At 35.5% G+C, this 8,730-nt stretch overlaps 1 pseudogene; it reads left to right on the top strand.

Annotated features, from left to right (window-relative positions):
- The first annotated feature begins 7,849 nt into the window (after positions 1-7,849).
- Positions 7,850-8,484, top strand: LOC110743519 (annotated as a pseudogene).
- The last annotated feature ends 246 nt before the right edge of the window (positions 8,485-8,730 follow it).

Below are 8,730 nucleotides of genomic sequence, written 5' to 3'. Positions count from 1 at the left end.
CCTTGTGATTGAGGAACCAACCAATGAACCAACCAACCCCATTATCTGTGTTGAGGTCTAGATATTACAGAACCTGCCTAAACTCCAGGGTTGGGCCCTTGCCAAGTTAGGTAAATGAGCAGATTTCACCCCCTAGTCACAGCTATTGGTTTAAGAATGAGTACAGACCCCAGCTAGAACCAGTGGGCCATGAGAAGGCATTTGCTAGAGTTCCTGGGATCTAAACTTCTCTTTTCTACAATGACTAGAAGTTCTCTTTTCCTCTAGATAACGTAGTATAAGGCTATAAAATTGAAACCACTGCTGTCAATGCTGCTGCCAAAAAGCCAGACTGAAGACAATGATGAAGCCAATCTACAGAACGGGACATAATCCAGAGGCTCATAGAAAAAGGGACTGAAACCATGAGAGTACCACCTCAACATCTGCATATAATTATGCCTGATATAAGTTGGAACTCTGGACTTTTCTGTTATTAAGCTAATGAAACTCCTTTGTTAATCAAGCCAATTTAGGTAGGGGTTTTGTTTTGCTAAAAATATAAAGTACCCTAACATACACAGAACCGATTGTATCTAAGGCCATTTTTAGCAACAACTGTTGGTCACTACACAAGGGTCAGTACCTCTCCTTCTTCCTTGCCCCAACCTTGGTCTCAGTACTGCTGTGCACAGTCAGTAAAGACTGACTCCCCATTCCCAGTCCTGGGCCAGAAGGGAAGAAAGGAGGGACCCATTGAGTCTAAACCAGCCATTTCAATCCAGTGTTTCTTGACAACGGTTAACTTAAGAAGGGGGCATACATGAAGAGAATTCTGTTGGCAAGGAGATTAAGATTTCAGGGAATGGCTTCATAGATTCTTCAAAGAGACTCAAGGTAAGTCTTGTATAAGGCATCAAAGTTCTAGAAAGATGCAGCTATATTTGACCATGAGGTGAGTCGGCTGGCCAGCTAAGAGTAGGAAGATTTTATAAAAGGAAAGTACCTTTTCAACAGATCCATGAGCATGCCATTTAACTGCTGAGTTAGCAAACCCTGTAGCTACCCTACTCATGGACTTGTTGTTAATTAAGGTAATAAATGTCCTTATGTTTAAGCCATTTGAAACTGCAGATTCTATTACTTGCAGCTGAAAGCATTCAAACTGATAGATCATGCTAGTTCTCAAGTATGTAAATAAAATCCTACAATAGTATATAGCACATTGCCTTTTTAAAAATTGTTTTCAAATACATCACCTCATTACTGTCAAACAGGTTCTATACAATGAGGACCTTTCATTATTTTCTAGAGATAAGAAAAATGTAGATTTGCAAGTTTTTCTGATATTCCAAAGCTTTCCAAACTGCAAATTAGTGTTTTGTTCCACCTCAAATAATTAAATTACAAATCCATCTTACCACAAGAACTAACATTTAGATATACTAATTTCTCACCACTCACAAATAAATGGTTGGATAAATGTCAGAAATATAACAAAATTCTGAAACAAGAACAAGTAAATGCCAATTGGTACTTTAGCTGAGCAATTCTAAGAGCCCATAAGTATTTCTAATAACCTCCTGAAATAATCTTTCATGTTTGGCTTGGTAAGATATTAAAATTTACAGTTATATAGGAGAAATTTAGTTTAATATGGCTACATCTAGGGGAAAGCAGGATGAATATACCTATCATTAATATCATGTAATGCAAACGTATTGCCATTGTTCAATTTTTATAACATTAAACTGGACTTTTCCTGCTAAAACAACTAGTCAGCTGGTAAAGTAATTGTTTTCCAGAGTGGTAACAGCAAATTATTAAGACCCTTTTGCTAGTGGGTACTTAGCAAAGTACCCAGTTTCATTTTAATTTGATTGTCTGCCTTAAGGGCAGCGCTGCATCAAATTTTGTTTCCACCACGAATCCATATGATGCAGAAATGAAAAATAATACATTGTATAAGGTGGAGTAAGGAAGTCGATGTAGTAATTTAAGTCCACTTTTAATATAGTAGGATTTTTTTAAAATGTTCCCTGGAGTTCACCAATTGGTATAATATCAAAACTACCTCATGGCTTGGTAGTGTATCTACTTATGTTATACACATGTATGACATCCTCCTTATCCATCTTGCAACAAACTCGTCCAATTCATGGACGTTATTAAATTCTAGTCCTTTTCAAACTCTATATTTAGGAACTTCTAGTGGCTCCAGGCTCTTAATTTTTAGAATTCCTTAAGTTGAATGTGATTCAGCCTTAGTACAGCCATTATCAAACTTTGGAATCCTGACTCTTGGGGCATCAGGGGCTCCACAAATATTAAAGTGATTTTTGCCAAATGGTGAGGGGCCTTTTTTTGCCAGGTGACTAATAGCTTTTTATTTATGTAGATTTGGTTTGAATGTTTTTAAATATGGTTTAAAAATTATTGCTTATCATTTACAAAGCATGGTCTCCAAATTATCAAAAAAGATCTTCCGAATACACTTACATGAATTTGCTGTTTCAAACTACACAAGGAAACTGGAAGACATTTTGGTTTTTGCCTTAGAAACCTCCTGCTTCCCTTTTGAATATTTCTTTGGGATAAGCAGAAAGTGCTGTTGGACAGGAAGTTGAGATGACTAGATCAAACTCACAGGATCTTACTATAATTCAAACAAGGAAATTTAAGGCACGTGAAAGACAAAACAACCCTTACTGATTTTCAAACACATTGCATTTCTTCCCCTTTGTTTTGGTTTTGTATCTTCTACTAGAACATGACTTAGACTTAACCTCAAAATTTATAATTTATTCTTCTCATTCATATTTTGTAAAATTCCATCTAAACTCAGATTATTGACTCCTGAGAATTGAATAGATTGTCAGAATGGCTAATTGAGACCCTCTATTTCAGAATGCATTAATTTTCACCAAAAAGATTATAGTGGGAATCTTAGAGAACAAAATAATTAGAACTATAGTTTCTATATATTAAGAGCTTAAAATATAAAACATTGATTAATAACATATGTCCTACCTATACAAAAATGAATGTAGAAGCATAATTAACTGCCATGTATATTATGTATATTTCTATATAATATGTACATATTTATGCACAAATGTATGTAAAAAGTCTACATAAATATTTATATGTATGCTTTTAAAATGGTTACATTCCAAATTCCAACTAATGTTATGAGTAACCCGATAATATTGGCATTGATATTTTGATGACAAAAAATGAACGATTCTCTCATCATCTTGGAAGCTCATTCCTGAAAGTAAAAGTAAACTCAGACTTAAATTGATTTAGACAGTAAACACATTTATTGTCTCATAAAAAAACAGAAAGCCCAGATTCTGCTGATTCAGTGACTCGGTGAGACTATAAAAAGCCCAGGTTGTCTTCTTCTCCCTGACCTGCCTTTCACTGCATCATCTAGGTTTCATTTTTTAAATTGACAGGTAGAAAAATATATATATACACACTATATATTACATGATATATACTATATATACTTGAAAACTGGTGAGTAGATTTTAAGTGTTCTCGCCATACAAAAACATGACAGGTGTGTGAGGTAATGCACATGTTAAATAGCTTGATTTAGTGATTCAACATTGCATACATATAACAAAGCAACAATGTATACATCATCAAAGCATTATCTATAATATATATGTTTATTTATATTATATATAATATGTATATATATTTATTGTATACAATATGATGCTTTTATATATGTACACAGTGTTGAATATATATTTGTATACATATATAAAGTATATATTTATGGTGTACAGTACATTGTATATTACATATATTTATGGTATGCAATATGGCGCATTGTTATATGTATACATTGTTGAATCGCTAAATCAAGCTATTCAACTTGTGCATTACCTCACACACCTGTCATGTTTTGTGTGGTAAGAATACTTAAAATCTACTCACCAGTTTTTAAGTATACAATATATTGTTATTAACCATAGTCATCATGATGTACAATAGGGCTCCCGGACTTGTTTCTTCTGTTTAACTGAAATTTTGTGTTCATTTTAGATTGTCGGATGGAGGCCAGTGACAACTATAGCAGCATTCAGAGAAAGAGAAGAGAGACTTTCGCAATTATGCAATTGAAGCTCTTCCTTTCAAACGAACTGGGCCAATTTACATCAGTACCCATGCCTGGACTAAGAATACAATGTAGTTTTCATTAACTAATTAGCTCGAGTTTGGGTTCCTGGACCAATTGTTGCTAGTGGGGATGGGATTACCACCAGTAAATCAATCAGAAACCACATCTGAAGTTAAGCTTGGATTTAGTATCCTCTGAGTCAAAGAGGTTGACTGGAAAAGGGTTGATACCTAAATAAAATTGAAATTCTACTAGAAAGAAAAAAGGGTTGGAATGCTTATTGGGTAGGGAACAAATAGGGTTCCTTGTAATTCCATTAAAAACGCAAAAATCACTAAAGAAAATGTCATATATTTGAATATTATCACAATAAAATAGTCACAATGACCTGTTCATGTTTAGTATCTACACTGTAGTTTTCTGAATCATGACTTGGGGATCATAAGATACTAAATTTTCTTTTCCATTGCCAAATGTATGAGACTGCCCTGTCTTAGAATAGACCTAGTGCTGTGGAACTGAACTCTCTGAATTAACAAATGAGATGGATAAATACCACCGCAGAATAGAGACCACTGCCTTTGGAGTCACACTGGACTGAGTTCAAATCATAGACCCTGACCCTGAAATACATATGGCCTCTGCAAAGTTCTTCTGTTATATAATACATATTTAAAGAGTGTGTAAGGACTAAAGGAGATACAGTAAGTCATGTGCTTAGCAGAGCACCTGGAAGGCTGCAAGTGCATGGTAACTGCTGGTGCGGCCCAGACATTTGGCACCCCTGGCCAATGCCTATCATATCCCAGGATTTCCTCCCAGTCTGGACCCAATCAAATTCAACATCACCACTACCACTACACACCCCTAAACACACACACACACACACACACAAGGTAGAGAGAGAGAGGGAGAGACAGAGAGAGAGAGAGAATGAGGAGCACATATCCAAGGGTAGTCAGCAGTGCTACATCAGACCAGGCAGGACTACTGCCCTAGCAGTAGGATTGCTGACACTAAGATGAGGCCAAGAAGCATCTCCAGTGCACAACTGCAATGAGGCATTTGTGCAATCTTCAGAGTCATTTGAGGCTCCTCTCTTACCCAGTCCCAATCCTAGTGTACTCCCATTTCTTCTAAATCTACATTCAACCACTTGCTCATCACTGAGTTTAATAAGCTTTGAGTCCCATTGAGTCATCTGTGATATTTTCAATCCTTCCTTATCTGAGAATATTTACTTTTCTAAGTTTAATTTTTTCCCTGAATATAGTAAAACACGTAATTACAACATTTTACCCTAATCCCATCACCACCCCAGCAAGAACAGGAGATTTGGTGATTATGTGAATGTATGAGTTATTCTTTTTTGAAGTGTTTTGTACTTTGTGGATGAAATATGTTTTATGGGTTCAAAGCTTTTCTGTTATTTGTCCATCGCTCAGGACAATAGGGTAATTTGACAACAGATTTTCTCCTTGGCAGAAAAAAAAGTTGATTGCAGGGATGGGAAACAGGGGGAGGTAATATTCATTTCTTTTTTGAGGTTAAGGTCACAGGCACTATAGGATAAAAGTTCTTTGTTTTATGAAGAAATAAAGGATTTTTTATTTCTCTCCTTATATAAGAACACCAGCATACACTCATTTTTTAAATGTTTGATATACCTTTTTCCACAGTATTATATGAAAACTTCCTCAAGTCACAAATTTATTATCCACAGTTTATATCTCACAGTCATGAATCTTTATTGTTTGAGTAAACTTTGATGCATATTTTGATATTCACTATAAATTATGTCATTCTTGGTGATTCGTTGAATTGAGACGTATTTGTTGTTTTGAATACAACAATGACTGATACCCCTAAATTAATGCAGGGACACTGGACATCACTAAAATAAGAGTAATCCGAATTTCAGGACTATTCACTTCCAGCAGAAAATTAAGTAGAAATCGGTCCTTGGGGAACATGATTTATTTTACTCACATTCTAGAGCTATGCCCATTAATTCTTCAGCTTGCTCTGATAATTAAAATTCTCTGCCAGTGCTGAAAATGTGGCTCTCATTTCTCCTAGAAAAATTTTCAAGAAGGTACATTTTGCTCACATACAAAGCTAGGAACTTTATCCTTCATGAGGAGCATATTTCTATTGCTTATTTTAAGTTATTTCATTATGCATCTGTTTTAATTAATTTTAGTCTAAATATATTTCTCTCTGAATAGCTTCCTATATTTTAGAAGACAAGTTCTTTCTTCTAAAAAGTCCTTTCTGCTACTTCATCCCTAGAAAAACACATCAATTTCACTAATGTTTGGTCTAAACTCTACGAGTTGTGATAACAGATATTCGCCCCTAGGTCTGCAAGTTGTCAGTGTGTTATCTGTTGCTCTGTGTCTACTCATGCACCAACAGATATAATTAGAAGATGAGGGGTTTTCTAACAAAACTAAAGCAAATCGAATTGTCACTTTGTCTGAAAGAGATCAAATAAATAAGTCTTCAAACAAGATTACATGACATTAAGTGCTATTCACATAATTAAATGCACTGTCTTCTATCCTTATATAATGAACACTTGGATAAAAATACAGCAATGCATTTTTCTATAACTGTGATCTGTGAATTTATTTTTTAAGAAAATATGTCAATAATTTGGCATAATTATAGGGAATATTATTTTCTCATTCTCTTTATATATCTTTTTGTCTAACTCTCATTATCTCTCTCTCTCTCTCTGTCTCTCTCTCTCTCCCCCCCACCGCCCACCACTCTCTCTGTCTTCCAAATACATACTATAGCCTGACTCATCATGTTGTTTTGTGTCTCCTAAGTAGCATAACACCTTGCTCTTAAGGTAACTCCAATCCATTTCATGCTTAAACATATGTTTACATTCTATCCTCATCCCATGAGTAAATAGAAGTCATCCCTACATTCGTGAATTGATCTCCAGATTCTTCCCAAAGAGTAAACCATTCTTCATTTGAGTTCAAAGTAGGCATCCATGTTCAAATATTTTTAATTCTGGCCTCTTGGATAATAAAAACCTCAGTCTTCGGTGACCTTCAGCAAGTCTCTTCAATTCTGTCTCTTACTATAGAACAGGTTTTTAACTTCGTAGGTGACTAGTGATGACGATGTAATTTATAAAAGATGTGAAGTTTCAGAATGAAAGTTAACAGTTGTGTTACATTTGTTCAATTCTCTGCACTCATTACTTAATACTCCCACCAATGTCATTGCAGAACTGAATTATAGACTCCACAACTGCAAACTAGGTATTTATTATTAAATAATAAATATATTTAATTATATATTAAAGAGAAAAACACTATTTCCAAGCTCATTGTTATGTAATGTCTTAAGGCTTTAAGTAAAAGACCCAAGAACACCCTAAGAAAACTGCACACAAGGTAACAACTAGCCCAAGATTTTCTCAACTGTAATCTTCTCTGCTCCTGGGTTGAGATTCAAAAGGGATCCATCTGAAACCTAATTATGCCCATTTCTTCAAACTTGTAACTTATTTAAAAACAATTTTGGATGTAAATCTTCCTTCTCTAGAAAATATAAGTTTTTTTCTTTTAAATTTACAAATGTTACTTTTTGATTACTTTTATGATTACAATCAAAACCAGCCTTGTTCAACTGCTGATGTTGTCATTTATAGCAGCCAGAAACAAAACAATTACAGTCTCATGTTGCTTAACGATGTGGACACATTCTGAGAAATGTGTTATTAGATGATTTCATCATTGTGTGAAAATCATAGAGTGCACTTATGCAAACCTAGATGGCATATTCTACTATAAACCCAGGTTATTGCTCCTGGGCCACCAACCTGTACACCAACCTGCACTGAATACAGTAGGCAATTGGAACACAATGCTATTTGTCTATCTAACCATAGAAGAAAACACAGTAAGAGTATGGTGCTACTATCTAGTCTAGAGTGAGCCACAGGTTTTCCTTAGTCAAGATGAGTGATAAGCCGAACATGTCAAAAGTGAGGAACTTTGACAGGGAAAAACTGAAGAAAATTAAAAACAAAGAAAAAAATACTCTTCTGTCAAAGGAAACTATCCAGCAGGAGAATCAGTGTATTCAAACATTCTAAAATAGGGATCTCCTCCCACGGGCAAATTTCAACATCGTTTGAGAGTGTCGGTTTTGTAAACCAGTGCATTTGTAGAAATGTTAGACATTTTCCATTGTCTTCTCATCTGTACACCTTGGCCAAGAGGTCAGAAGTGGCCAATGTTTCCTTAAGCTTACTTTTTTGTTTTGTTTTCTTTTCTGAGATGGAGTCTCGCTCTGTCACCCAGACTAGAGTACAGTGGTGCGATCTCAGCTCACTACAGTCTCCGCCTCCCAGGTTCAAGTGATTCTCCTGCCTCAGGCTCCCAAGTAGGTGGGACTACAGGTGCCCACCACCAAGCCCAGTTAATTTTTGTAGTTTTAGTAGAGACAGGGTTTTGCCATGTTGGCCAGGTTGGTCTTGAACTCCTGACCTCATGACCTCAAAGTGCTGGTATTACAGGTGTGAGCCACGGCTCCCAGCCCTTAAACGTATTTTTAAACTTCCCATTGATGCATTAATTCCAGAT

Source organism: Papio anubis, chromosome 5 (genome assembly GCF_008728515.1).
Source record: "Papio anubis isolate 15944 chromosome 5, Panubis1.0, whole genome shotgun sequence".
NCBI classification, from domain to species: domain Eukaryota; kingdom Metazoa; phylum Chordata; class Mammalia; order Primates; family Cercopithecidae; genus Papio; species Papio anubis.
This window is presented reverse-complemented; position numbering and strand designations above follow the sequence as displayed.